This window comes from Nicotiana sylvestris, chromosome 6 (genome assembly GCF_000393655.2).
Source record: "Nicotiana sylvestris chromosome 6, ASM39365v2, whole genome shotgun sequence".
In the NCBI taxonomy this organism is placed as follows: Eukaryota; Viridiplantae; Streptophyta; class Magnoliopsida; order Solanales; family Solanaceae; genus Nicotiana; species Nicotiana sylvestris.
The window spans coordinates 204,925,351-204,937,773 of record NC_091062.1 but is presented as its reverse complement, the minus strand read 5'-3'; positions in this window follow the sequence as shown (position 1 = coordinate 204,937,773).

Below are 12,423 nucleotides of genomic sequence, written 5' to 3'. Positions count from 1 at the left end.
TCGAGTCCTGGGTATGGAAAAATCCTTAGTAGGGAGCGCTACCCCCGAATAGGGCTCTACCCGGCACGAATCCGGATATAGTCGGGCTACAATGGGGGTACCGGACACCGGATGAGAAACAAAAAAAAAATGAAAGAGCAAGGAGACCTAGCAACATGGATCAAATGCAACCCCTACTCCACCTGTCTAAAAGATGAACTCCTAGTTGTATTTCGCCCCTAGAGATCATATTTATTGTTTACTTTTTCTAGTTATATACTGTTAATTTGTTGAATCTACACACAATGATCCTAGCTTGATAGCATGCAATTGAATTCAGAGACGAATCATGAAAGATCTAGAAGAAGGAAATGAAGAGAAGACAATTCCATTTTTGCTTCTGTTGAAGAAGAAGAAAGAATACAACTGATTTTTGGAGGGGCACTGTTTATTAACAGAAACCGCGTGCCCCTTTCTACTCTCTAACATTATGACCCTCAACTTCTTTTCTTTACACTTAGGTCCCTCAATTAACTTCCTAATTAACTAACAACTAACTCTAATGAGTGTTCTTGATACTCCCCCTCAAACTGGAGAATGGAAAGCATCAAACATTCCCAGTTTGGACATCAACATTTGATGTTGAGCTACTCCAAGCCCCTTTGTCATCATGTGTGCTACCTGTTCTCTTTTAGAGATGTAATGGGTGGATAATAATCCACTTTTGATCTTTTCTCTCACAAAATGGCAATCAATCTCAATGTGTTTTGTCCGTTCATGATAAATTGAATTTGCAGCTATTTGTAAAGTTGCTTTACTATCACAAAAGACCTTTACTAGCATCTGCAAAGACACATCAAATTCCTTCAGCAATCCAACTAGGCATACCAATTCTGCACTAATTGTTGTCATGCTTCTGTACTCTGCTTCTGCTGATTGTCTGTTGTTTCTTGGACTTCCAGGAAATCAGTGATTCACCAAGCTTAATAACATAGCTTGTCACTGATCTTCTGGTGTTTGGGCAAGCTGTCCAGTCTGAATCATAGTAGGCTGTAATCTCTTTCAATGTTCCCTTCTTCAATAGTATTCTTTTTCCTGGTGACCCTTTTATATATTTCACCATTTTTATAGTTGCCTCTAAGTGTGATTGTTTTGGATGTTGCATAAATTAACTAAGGACCAGCACTGCAAATCAGATATCAGGCCTTGTTATAGTCAAATAAATCAACTTCTCAATCAACCTCTGATAGCCTCCTATATCTGTCAACTCTTCATCTCCTTTGAGTCCTACATGCTTATCATAGTCAATGGTTGTAAGCTTTTGATTTTGCTCAAGAGGTAAACTTGCAGGCTTTGCCCCACTGAGTTCTAAATCTGATATGAGCTCTAGTGCATACTTTCTTTGATTCAATAGTATGCCTTTATGTGACCTCATAATTTCAATTCCCAAAAAAGTACCTCAGTTCTCCTAAGTCGTTGAGTTTGAAGGACTTATGTAGGGTCCTTTTAACTTCATCTATCATCTCATTGTTGCTATCAGTAATCATCAAGTCATCAACATATATTAAAATGATCACCAAGTTTGTTCTTGACTTCTTTGTGAACAAGGAATGATCATAGGCATTTTGCATATATCCTGCCTCAGTAAGAGCATTGGTTAGCTTGATATTCCACTACTTTGATGCATGTTTGGGTCCATAAAGAGGCTTAACTAGCTTGCAAACCTGAGACTCCCCCTGCCTATGGAATCCTTGTGGCAAAGTCATGTAGACTTCTTCATAAAGATTACCCCGTAGGAATGCATTGTTTACATCCATTTGGAATAACTTCCAACCTTTAGAGGCTGTAAGGCTAATCACAGTCCTTACAGTGACCATCTTTGTAACATGAGAAAAGGTCTCATGGTAGTCAAGACCTTCCTGTTGGGGGTAGCTCTTAGCAACTAAGCGTGCCTTGAACCTATCAACTTCACCATTGGCCTTGTATTTTATTTGTACACCCATTTGAACCAATTACTTTCTTTCTAAAATCTCCCAAGTTTTGTTAGCTTCAAGTGCTGAATTTCTTCTTGCATAGCTTGAATCCATCTCCCATCTGTAGAGGCTTCATAGAATGTTTTAAGTTTTGTGAGAGTAGAGAAATTGGAGAGGTAGGCTTGATAGTATTCTGGCAAATGTGTGTAGTTGATATAACTTGAAATTGGATAGGCAATGTGTCCTGATGGCTTCATACCAATGCCATAATCTTTTAGCCAAATTGCTGGTTTTTTGCCCCTGGTGGATTTCCTAAGAATGAGAGCTTCTGTATTGATAGCAGGTTCAACTGACTGTGATTGTTGAGTGGTATTTTGTTGTTCCTGCAAATCTGCTCCAGCTTCTTACATAGCGGTCAGAGGTTCAACTACGATATCTTCATATGTATTTGGAGTAGGTGCATCAACTCCTGCTGGCTCAACCAAAACTGCATCCGATAGATCTGTAGTAGTAATGCTTGGTTGAGGGAGGAGAGCAGAGATTCCTTCTTCCTCCATATTTCCATTGCCTAGGTCTTCTTCTGAGTCAATAGGGACACCATCACCATATGCTCTTGGTGTATCAATGTTCATATCTGCTAGTTCAAGAATAAACAAATCCTCCTGGCAAACTTCCTCACCTTAGAAAGAAAAGACATCTTCTCTAAAAGTTACATCCTTGCTGACAAAGAAAATGTTAGATTCTAAATCAAAAAGATTGTATCCTTTTTGTGTCTCTGAGTACCTCATCATTACTGCTCTTCTGGCTCTAGCAGCAAATTTGTCACCTATAGGAAGGGTACTCGCATAACATAAACAACCAAATACTCTCAAATGATCTATGCTTGGTTGTTTACCATACAATAGTGTTGAGGAAGCGTGTCAAGATAATAGAAGGAAAAGGATATTTAGGAGAGAAACAATAAATTGCACAAGACAAGACAAGATTTACGTGGTTCGGCAATTTTTGCCTACTCCACGGTGTGAGCACGTGATTTTTGCTTCGCGGAAACTACTCCAAAAGAAATCAAAAAAGTAAAACAAGTTACCTTCGGGTACAATTTTGAGAATTTGCGTGACGTTTTGATAATTATTCTGTCCGTAAATGCTCGCCTTGCTATAGTTAAAAATACAAAAATACATGTTGCATGTATTTAGGAATTAGTGGTACATTTAGGAATTAATTAACCATAATTTGATTAAAAGAAAATCACAAAAAAATATGCACGTGTATTTCTTGTCATTGTGTGATTTTATTTTTTAATATTGTGTGTTAATTATTATAGGTGTTAAATAATATGTGTGTAGTTTTATTTTTTGATTTTATAATTTATTTAGGATTTTTGTTTAATTTTGAAAATTAAAGAAAGAAGGAAAATTGGTGAAAATAAAGGAAATCGAAATTGGGCCACCCTAGTTGGACCCAAACCCAGGCCCAAAACAGCCCCCAAATCCGGTCCGATTTGGGCAAGCTTTGAGACGCCTCAGACGGCGTCGTATTGGACCTTTTAATCAAAGCCGTTGGATTAAATCGATCCAACGGCCAGGATTTCATCCCCTTACCCGTTACCTGAACCCGACCCGTTTCCCGGTTCGAACCGACCCCCTACTTAAACCAAACGACGTCGTGTTGGTTAACTCCCCTAATCCCAGCCATCGATCTTGATTGATCCAGCGGCCAGGATTAAACCACCCACCCCGTATAAAAACCCCCCAATCCATCACCCCACACCCCAAACCAAACCCCCCCTCGCCTACTGTTCATCCTTGTCCCCAGAAACCTCCCCCCTCACAAACCCTAGCCGCCTTAGGATTCCCCCACCATAAACCCGGCAACCACGACTTCGATGACTACCAAAATAACACCCCTGATGCACCCAACCACCCTGAACACGAATCCGTTAGCCTCTTGCATCATTCCCCATCGTCTCGAATCTTCGTTTGAAGGTTCGAACAAAAACCAGATCTACACCCATCGACCCCAAATTCATACCACAGCACCTCCTGACCTCCCTCACACCCTAAACGCTGTTGGTTCCGTTCGAATCTGACCAGAGCTGAACGAATCCCAAATCAGACCACAAAGAACCCTAAAAAGACCAAAAGTTGAGGTCTGTCCGAATTAAAAGACGATGTGGGGTCTAATCGACCTTAGTCGAAGTGTTCTCAGTTGAGAACACTCGATTAAGGTCCATTCGACCCCAAAAATGGTCGAGTCCGAGTTCGAGCCTGGGTCAGTTTTGATTTCGAATCCCTGAGTTAATTTTTCCCTTTCTTTTGTTCTCCTATGAATTCTATCTGTTTTTCATGTTTAGTTTAGTTTGTTTTGATTTTTCTGTCAAGTCTGTGAATCCTGAGGTAATGTTTAGTTTGTTTTATGTGTTTTATTGATTGTTTGCTGTCTATTATAGCTTGTATATTCGTTTAAATAAGTGTCGTCAATTAATTTGTTTGAAAATTAGAGGAAACAGGATAGTAGCTCATTAATACCCTCCATGTATGTTTGCCAGCACCACATCTGTATGCTAGCTTATAATGAACCTGTTGAATATGTTCAGTTTTGTCTTTGAACTAGACTACTCATTCGTTCAGTAACCTCATGATCTTCATAGTCTGCTTTGGAAGCATGTTCATTACTGCTTTGGCCTTAGCTTGTTGACTGTTGACCTGTTTGCATTCTGGTTTTGAGTTGGTCAGGATTGGCTCCCAATATGACCAACTCATACCATTTGATTGGCACCCTTGTTTGATTGAGTTTGAATCATTGGTTGGACTTAGGCTGAGAATTGGGTATAACTGTAGAAGTTTAACAGATCAACCTGAAATCAGTGTTAGGCTTAAGTTAATACAGTCAGTTCAATGACTAGCTAAATTCAGAGGGGTTTATATACTGACTGTTAAGAGTTAGGGTAATACAATAATATGCAAGGGTTAAGGGGTAATTTTGGGAGTTTAGTAGCATGTTAACAGGCTGTAAAGCTGAGAACTACCTAGGGGTCATTTGTTAAACTTAGTTTAATTGTCATTGGGGTACATAACATAAGGGCATGGGTTTATTTGAATACTATAACCCCTCCCATGACTCTTGATTAAAACAAATAGGACAAGCATGGGGAACAATATAGTGGGTATCAAGAAAAGACATTTAGGCATGGGGAATTAAGGGGTATGGGCAGAATAAAGGCTGAAGGTATCAAGGCAACTTGGCTGGCCTGGGTTGGATTATAAATAGGCTGATTTAGAGTTAAGAAGGGGTTGGACAGTTTTAAGTTGGTAGAGGAAAAAAAAAAGCAAAAAAACAAGGCTGATCTTTCCACCTTTGGTTGGATATCAGAAATTACGAGAGATAGAATGTTAAAGCTGAACTTCTACATTAAAGAGTTTCAGGCTACTTTTCTTGAGTGTTTGACAAATCAGAAACTACCATTTTCTTGCACCAGTCTGTTTTGTTGGGATACTGCTGGATTTCAGCTTAGTCTTTCCTGGGTTCTCTATTTGTTGAACACTGTTTCAGTCAAGTGCCTTGGTTTTCTGTTGGTTTGAAAGTTCACTGGTCTTCTGCTTGGTTTAAATCTATCGCCGATTTCTCCTACTGGTTATTATTGGATTTTTTTTGCTGGGTTTGCTGTTGGTAACAAAAATCTGACTGCTGGGTTGTGTTGCTGTTGATCGCTGTTTTCCTGTTTGCCGTGTTGCTGTGTATGCTACTGCTTCCACTGATCATTCCTCTTCTTCTTTTGCTTTCCTATACCAGGTACACAACTGATACACTGGTCAATGTAGGCTGAAATTTGAAGCATGAATACAAAAAATGAAGAGTTGAAGTTATTTTGAATTCACTTTAGAAATATACTGAACATTAGTTGTATGTATGATAGTTCACTTTCTCTACTAGAACCATGTAGTTAGCTGCGATGTAACTGAACCTTTATACATATCATTTCGTTGGAGAACTCTATGTTTTGCTTATAATTAAAAGGGACTAATGTTGTAGTAGCCATGTTCTATTAGTTCATGATTGTTTGTCAAGAAGCATGTTAGGTACCCAATAGTTACTTCTTTAAACAAATGGCCTGTTTTCAAATTGGTAGGAATATTACTTGATTAGACAAGCAGTACTTTACATTTCAGCCCCCTTATAAATGTCAAACATATACAAAATAAGTTAACTAGGCTCAATTGGAATAAGGATGGCCCAGGTCGAGTTTCACGTTATGCACATTGGGCCTGGGCCCATAATATCTAAACGACTGCCCATACGCGCGTTCATGTTTCGGATTTTGCAAATCATATTCGGAACCCGACTATAACTAACTTGTAAGCATGTAAATAAAGTTGGATCGTTCTTCTTCTTTCATTATTAGAGACAAACTCAATAGAAAACATAGCCACTATAGGACGACCTTTTAAATAAAAAATGAGACGAGCCTCGCCAAATAAAACGCGTAGATTGCGGGGCCCTCACAAACATGTATGTGTTGATTACTTAGAACTCGGGATATGCCGTTTAGCGAACTCTACGGCCTTACCCAAAATAACAATACGTTAGTTTCTTTAGGACGCGTCTTAATTAATCTTACTTTCTTAAACTTGGGTGCACATTTATGTGACCCAAATCCAAATCTCAGCGGAGTCGAAACGTGTCTCTAATCACGGGTACATTGATTGTGACGTGGTTCGAGATGCGTGTCCATGACGTTGCAAATTCCTTTAAAAAATAAGAATGAGATGAGCCTCGCCGAATAAAAATGCAAAATCGCGGGGCCCTCAATAAATATTTGCTTTAAAATTGCTTAGACTTCGGATGGACCGTTTAGCAAAATTTCACGGCCCTACCCAAAGTAAAAATTACGCTAGTAGCCTTAGGCGCGCCTTTAATAATTTAATTTTCTTAAACTAGGGTGCACATTTATGTGACCCAAATCCAAATCTCAACGGAGTGGAAATGTGTCAACAACCACGGGTGCATTGATGTGACATGGTTTGAGATGTATTTCCATGATGTTGCAATTCTTGATAAAAAATAATAATAATGACAAAAGTGGTTAAAAGTTAAAACTTGCACATGAGCTCATAATTGTGTAAAATCAGATAAACAAGCCGAATATGACAGTTGAGCGACCGTGCTAGAACCACGGAACACGGGAATGCCTAACACCTTCTCCCGGGTTAACAGAATTCCTTATCCGAATTTCTGATTCGCAGACTGTAATACAGAGTCATTCTTTTCCTCGATTCGGGATTAAATTGGTGACTTGGGACACCCTAAATCTCCCAAGTGGCGACTCTGAAATAAATAAACAAATTCCGTTTCGATTGTCCTTTAATTGGAAAAACTCCTTCACCCCTCGCGGGGCGGAAAAAGCAGGTGTGACAGCTCTGGCGACTCTGCTGGGGATAAAAAACCCAGAATCTCTGATTCAGGGTTCAAGAATTCGAGCTTAGAATAATTGTTATTATTCGGCATTGTCTATTATCTGATCTTATTTTATGATTGGGCTTAAAATGTGCAAAATAATGTTTTTTACCGCTTTGATATTATTTGGACTGTATATATAAACTGTGCCGAAACCCCTCTCTTCTCTCTCTTGAGGAGTGCACGCTGGTCGTGACTTCTTTCTGTTAGTGTCATATACCAAAATAGAACGAGGATTCGGAGGAGTTGCAAAACCGGATGGCCCTTTGGTTACCAGTACCCAGCTCCCATCCTCGGCTCGAGTTGTCCGCTTGGGTAAGCCAGGTCTAGAACAAACACCTAGGTTTTAAAACTTAGTATAACAAAGCCTCATACCGGATCCCTAGTAGGAACACTTATTTGCATCATGTGCATTTGACTTAGGGGACTCAACACATGGGTTGAGTCCGTCTAGGAGTAGCAACCTGAAATGAAAAGACCATCCTGCTGCATCCTGTTTGCTTTATGCATTTATTTGCTTCAGACTTGCATGCTGACCGGCTTCGAAAAATCTGGAATATTAGAAAATTGTGAAAAAAAAGTGAAGTAACAGTGTAGAGAGTTAATTGCCTATTTTAGAAAAACCAATGCCCAAATACTGTCGAAATTCTGCCGAAATTTTGGGAAAATGAAAAAAGAAAAATGTTTTATTTTTTTAATAGTTTGTTTCACTCAAAAAGCAAAAGAAAAATAGAAAAAGAGTCTCTTATTTTTGGTTTGGAAAACAGGTTGGTCATTGTTTGTTACCAAAAAAAAGAGTCTTTGTTTTGTCTTATTTTCAAAATAGAAGAGGAAAAATAGCTTGTCGTGTCATGGAAAATGAAAAAAAAAGTATTGTTTCAAAAATTTGGTTTATGTTCTCTGCCCGAACTACGCCAGTTTGATTCTCGCAGAGTGTGAGATACGTAGACAACCCCCATCGAGTCCAACTTTCCCTTTTGCAAAAATAGGCAAAAAAATATCAAAACCTCAATTTTTCGTCATAAAGAAATCAGACGACTCCATTCTTGAAAAATGGCCGAATGTCCCTAAAAAGACGTCGGAAGGCTGTTTTTGCAAGAACGCCGCTCTTGCTCATTTTTTCTCAAGGGTTTCGTCCGGTTGGTAAAACACAGCTTTTAAATCTGCTTCGAAGTGCTGAAAGGCCGTATTGACAAGACCGGAGTTTTATTTAAATGTGTGTCAATTTTGGTTTATTCTTTCTTTGAGTCCCACGAGTCCTAATTGCCCCAAACCAACATGCAGAATGAGCACATGTCCAAGTTTGCCGGTAACAATTAGGAGCAAGATCTATTTGGAGTTGCCCTTATGGTGGGAGGATTTGAAAAAGTCAGAGCAAGACAAGATCAAACTGCATCTGGGAGGTCTGACCGGTTTGTTGAATGTCAGACCCAGATGCGACATCATAAAGGCTTTGGTTACATTTTGGGACCCGACCCACAATGTATTCCACTTCTCGGATTTTGAACTCACCCCAACCTTAGAAGAGGTAGCGGGCTACATGGACGTTACTGAGGGGTTAAGGCACAAATATCTGATCGCTTCGAGAGCCTTAAATTCGCACAAGTTCATGGATCTATTAAAGATAAGCAAGGGAGTCCCGTACTCTGAGTTGGATAGGGGTTTTTCTACTCTGCAATTCACATACTAGAGGTACGGGCATATAGGAGGGTTCGATGATCCGGAAAGCGGTGTTTGCAGTAGGGGAAATCAGACAAAGTGGGATGAACATAGGCGGTTCGCCTTCATGGTAGCGTTCTTGGGCATTGTGGTGTTTCCTCGGAAAGATAGAAATATTGATTAAAAGGTGGCTGGAATCGTCAAGGTCCTGATTACCAACAACAAAAGCACGTTTGTTCCTATGATAGTGTCCGAGATATACCGAGCTCTCACAGCCTGCAAAGTCGGGGCAGATTTCTTCGAAGGATGCAATTTGTTATTGCAGATGTGGATGATCGAGCACTTATGTCATCATCCTCAGTGTATGCACTATATATCTACGAACGAAGGCTGCATCAAAGGATATAACCCGAGGGTTTCAGGGCTCAGATTACCGGAAGGGTTTGAAGACTGGGTATCTTATCTCCGTGCCATCACCGCAGTACAAATAGATTGGACATTGGGTTGGATTCCTATTGAAGAAATTATGTATATGCCCGCCACTGGTCCTTACTTCTTCTTAATGGGACTCATAGGTATTCAACCTTATGCACCTTACCGGGTGATGAGACAATTGGGAAGATGTCAGGTGGTACACCCATACGAAGATCTCAGTATTTATGCAGTCGAGGTTAGCAACGACGGCCAATTTCATGAAAAGATAGTTCGTTATATATGGAGCGAATGCCAGTATTTGTCGGCAAATACTCGAGTGTGTGACCTATCCAGAGGTGAAGTCTCACCTTCTTATCTCGCTTGGCATAGAAAGAAGAGCACTGCGAGATACGAACCAGAACGGACAACCAAAAGACCTCACCTCCAAGATTTTGTTGAGTCATCACAAGAACAATGGGGCTGACTTGCAAAAGAAGAAAACTACAGGGCAGAAATAGGCAAGGTGAAACAACAGATTAGGGACCTGGAATTTGAAAACAATGTGCAAGTTGCTGCCGACAAAGGGGAAAAGAACAAGTTGGCCCAAGAAAATGGGGTGCTGAAGGCCCGAATCCGACAAATAAGAAAAGAGGCTGACAACCAACAAAAGAGTCGGTCGGACAACAGGTTGATAAATGGGCTAAAAAACCAAATCACCAAGTGTCAAAAAGGTTTAAAAAGATCGGAAGCTAGCGTGGCGAGAATGCAAGCCAGATGGGCAAGGGGTACAGAAGCGCGAGCAAAACATATGCGGCAAATAAAGAGGGACTATGAGGGGGCATCGCTATACTGAGAGGAACCATATCCACTCTCGAAGAGCGGATCTTCAGACAAGACCGAGATTCCTGAGCAGATAGAAGGCACTGTTATGATGTGATGGCCAGAATGGAAAAACAAATGGAGAGGTTCCAGGATCGACTCGCCGACAATGCTCAAGCACTGGGACTGAAAAACCGGCGAATAGAGCAATTATTCAGGGAAAGGGACAACATCTGAGGTAGGATTGATGAGATTGGGCACTACATTTACTTGAGATGCTTGGCATGTGAGAAAATGCCTCGTGATACCCTACTCGCCTCCGTCGTGGGCTACGTTCACCGAATCATGAATGAGTTGAAAAGCTTACAAAGGGGTCTCACCCCAAATCCCGCGGAAAGGCCGAACGATGCCTCACGAGCACCTAAGTTGAAATCCTTAATGTATCCCTAGTTCGAGTCTTGTTTATTGACTTTATGGGTCCGTTATCTTCCCATATGTTATTTTTTTTCTTTTCATCGAGTCAGGTTAAGAATTTTGGAATCTGTACTGTTGATGTTCTTTGTTTAAAATAAGTAGTTTGTAATAGCAAATTTTGGTGATGAATTGAATGATTCCAAAAGAATTTTGTGTCTTTACTTTGTGGCAGAACTACGCCCGGTCTGATTCGCGCGGGGACGTGATACGTAGGCAATCCACATAAGATTCGACCACCACTAAAAAAAGAAAAAAAAAGAGAAAAAGAGAAAAAAAAAGAGGAAAAGAAAGAAGAAAAGAATAATAGAGAGAAAAACGGAGGGTTCCCAAAACACTTTAAAGGTACAAATAAAGCAAGCCGGGATGACGCATGCGGTTGAAGTAAAAACATGTTAGAAATGGTTAACTGCTTAGGAGCATTGCATCCCCAACGTGCGATTACCAAATATGTTAAACTCTAACACTAACAAGTTTGTTGTTTTCCAGATATACCAGACAGTTAGTTGTTAAAGTGTTATGGCATCACATCCTTATCAAACCAGATCCAAAGGACCTGTACCAATAATCATGACTATTCAGAAAACAGTGTTGAGGAAGAAAGGCCGGTAAGCCAGTTGCTGAAAGAGGCGATGGAAAAGATAGAGAGGATGGGATTGGAGATGAATGCGATGCAGTTAGCCTTGGCTAAAGTACAAAAGAGCCCTGAACCACCCGTTACTCTTACACTAGGGCATATGCCGGAATACCCTCACTCTGGCCCCTCAACAAGCCTCCCGAATCACCACTATTATCAGGGGAGAAGACCCTATGATTCCCAAGCTCCACCACCCCATCAACATCTCCCAACACCAAATGTTCCCACTTTTATGGGACCCACACCAGCCACGCTGCAAAGATCAACTAGTGAGCCGTTGTTTCAGGCTCACGATGCGCAGTACTATCCCCCTGAACCCACATTCAATGCACCAGAACCACATACCTATAATCCACACTTGGAGGTCCCGGCGGAGATTGAAAAGCAGTTAAGGTTCCAGAGCAGGATGAGGTAATGAGGAAGTTCAAAAGCCTGGAGCAATCCTTCAGGAGCATGCATGGATTGGGCAACCAGATTAGCGTGGCCTACTAGGATCTATGCCCTTTCCCGGACGTCCAACTTCCGGCAGGGTTCAAAATGCCCAAGTTTGACTTATACGAAGGGCACGGTGATCCTATAGCACATTTGCGGGGCTTTTGTAGCAAAATGAGAGGAGCAGGGGGCAAAGATGAGCTACTAATAGCTTATTTTGGTCAAAGCTTAATTGGATCGACATTGGAATGGTATACCAGACAAGATCCCAGCAGATGGTACACTTGGGATGATCTAGCGCAGGCTTTCGCGGGTCACTTTCAATACAATCTCGAGATAGTCCCTGACTGTCTCACATTACAGAGGACCGGAAAGAAGCCTGGGGAAAGCTTTCGTGAGTTTGGTTTCCACTGGAGAGAACAGGCAGCCAGGGTTGATCCTCCCATGAGAGAGCGGGAAATGGTGGACTACTTCCTGCAAACGTTGGATCCAACTTACTTTGGTCACTTGGTGACGACGGTTGGAAAATCCTTCAATGAAGTAGTAAAGATAGGGGTTATGAACCCTCCAGGGGCGGGCTTTCGA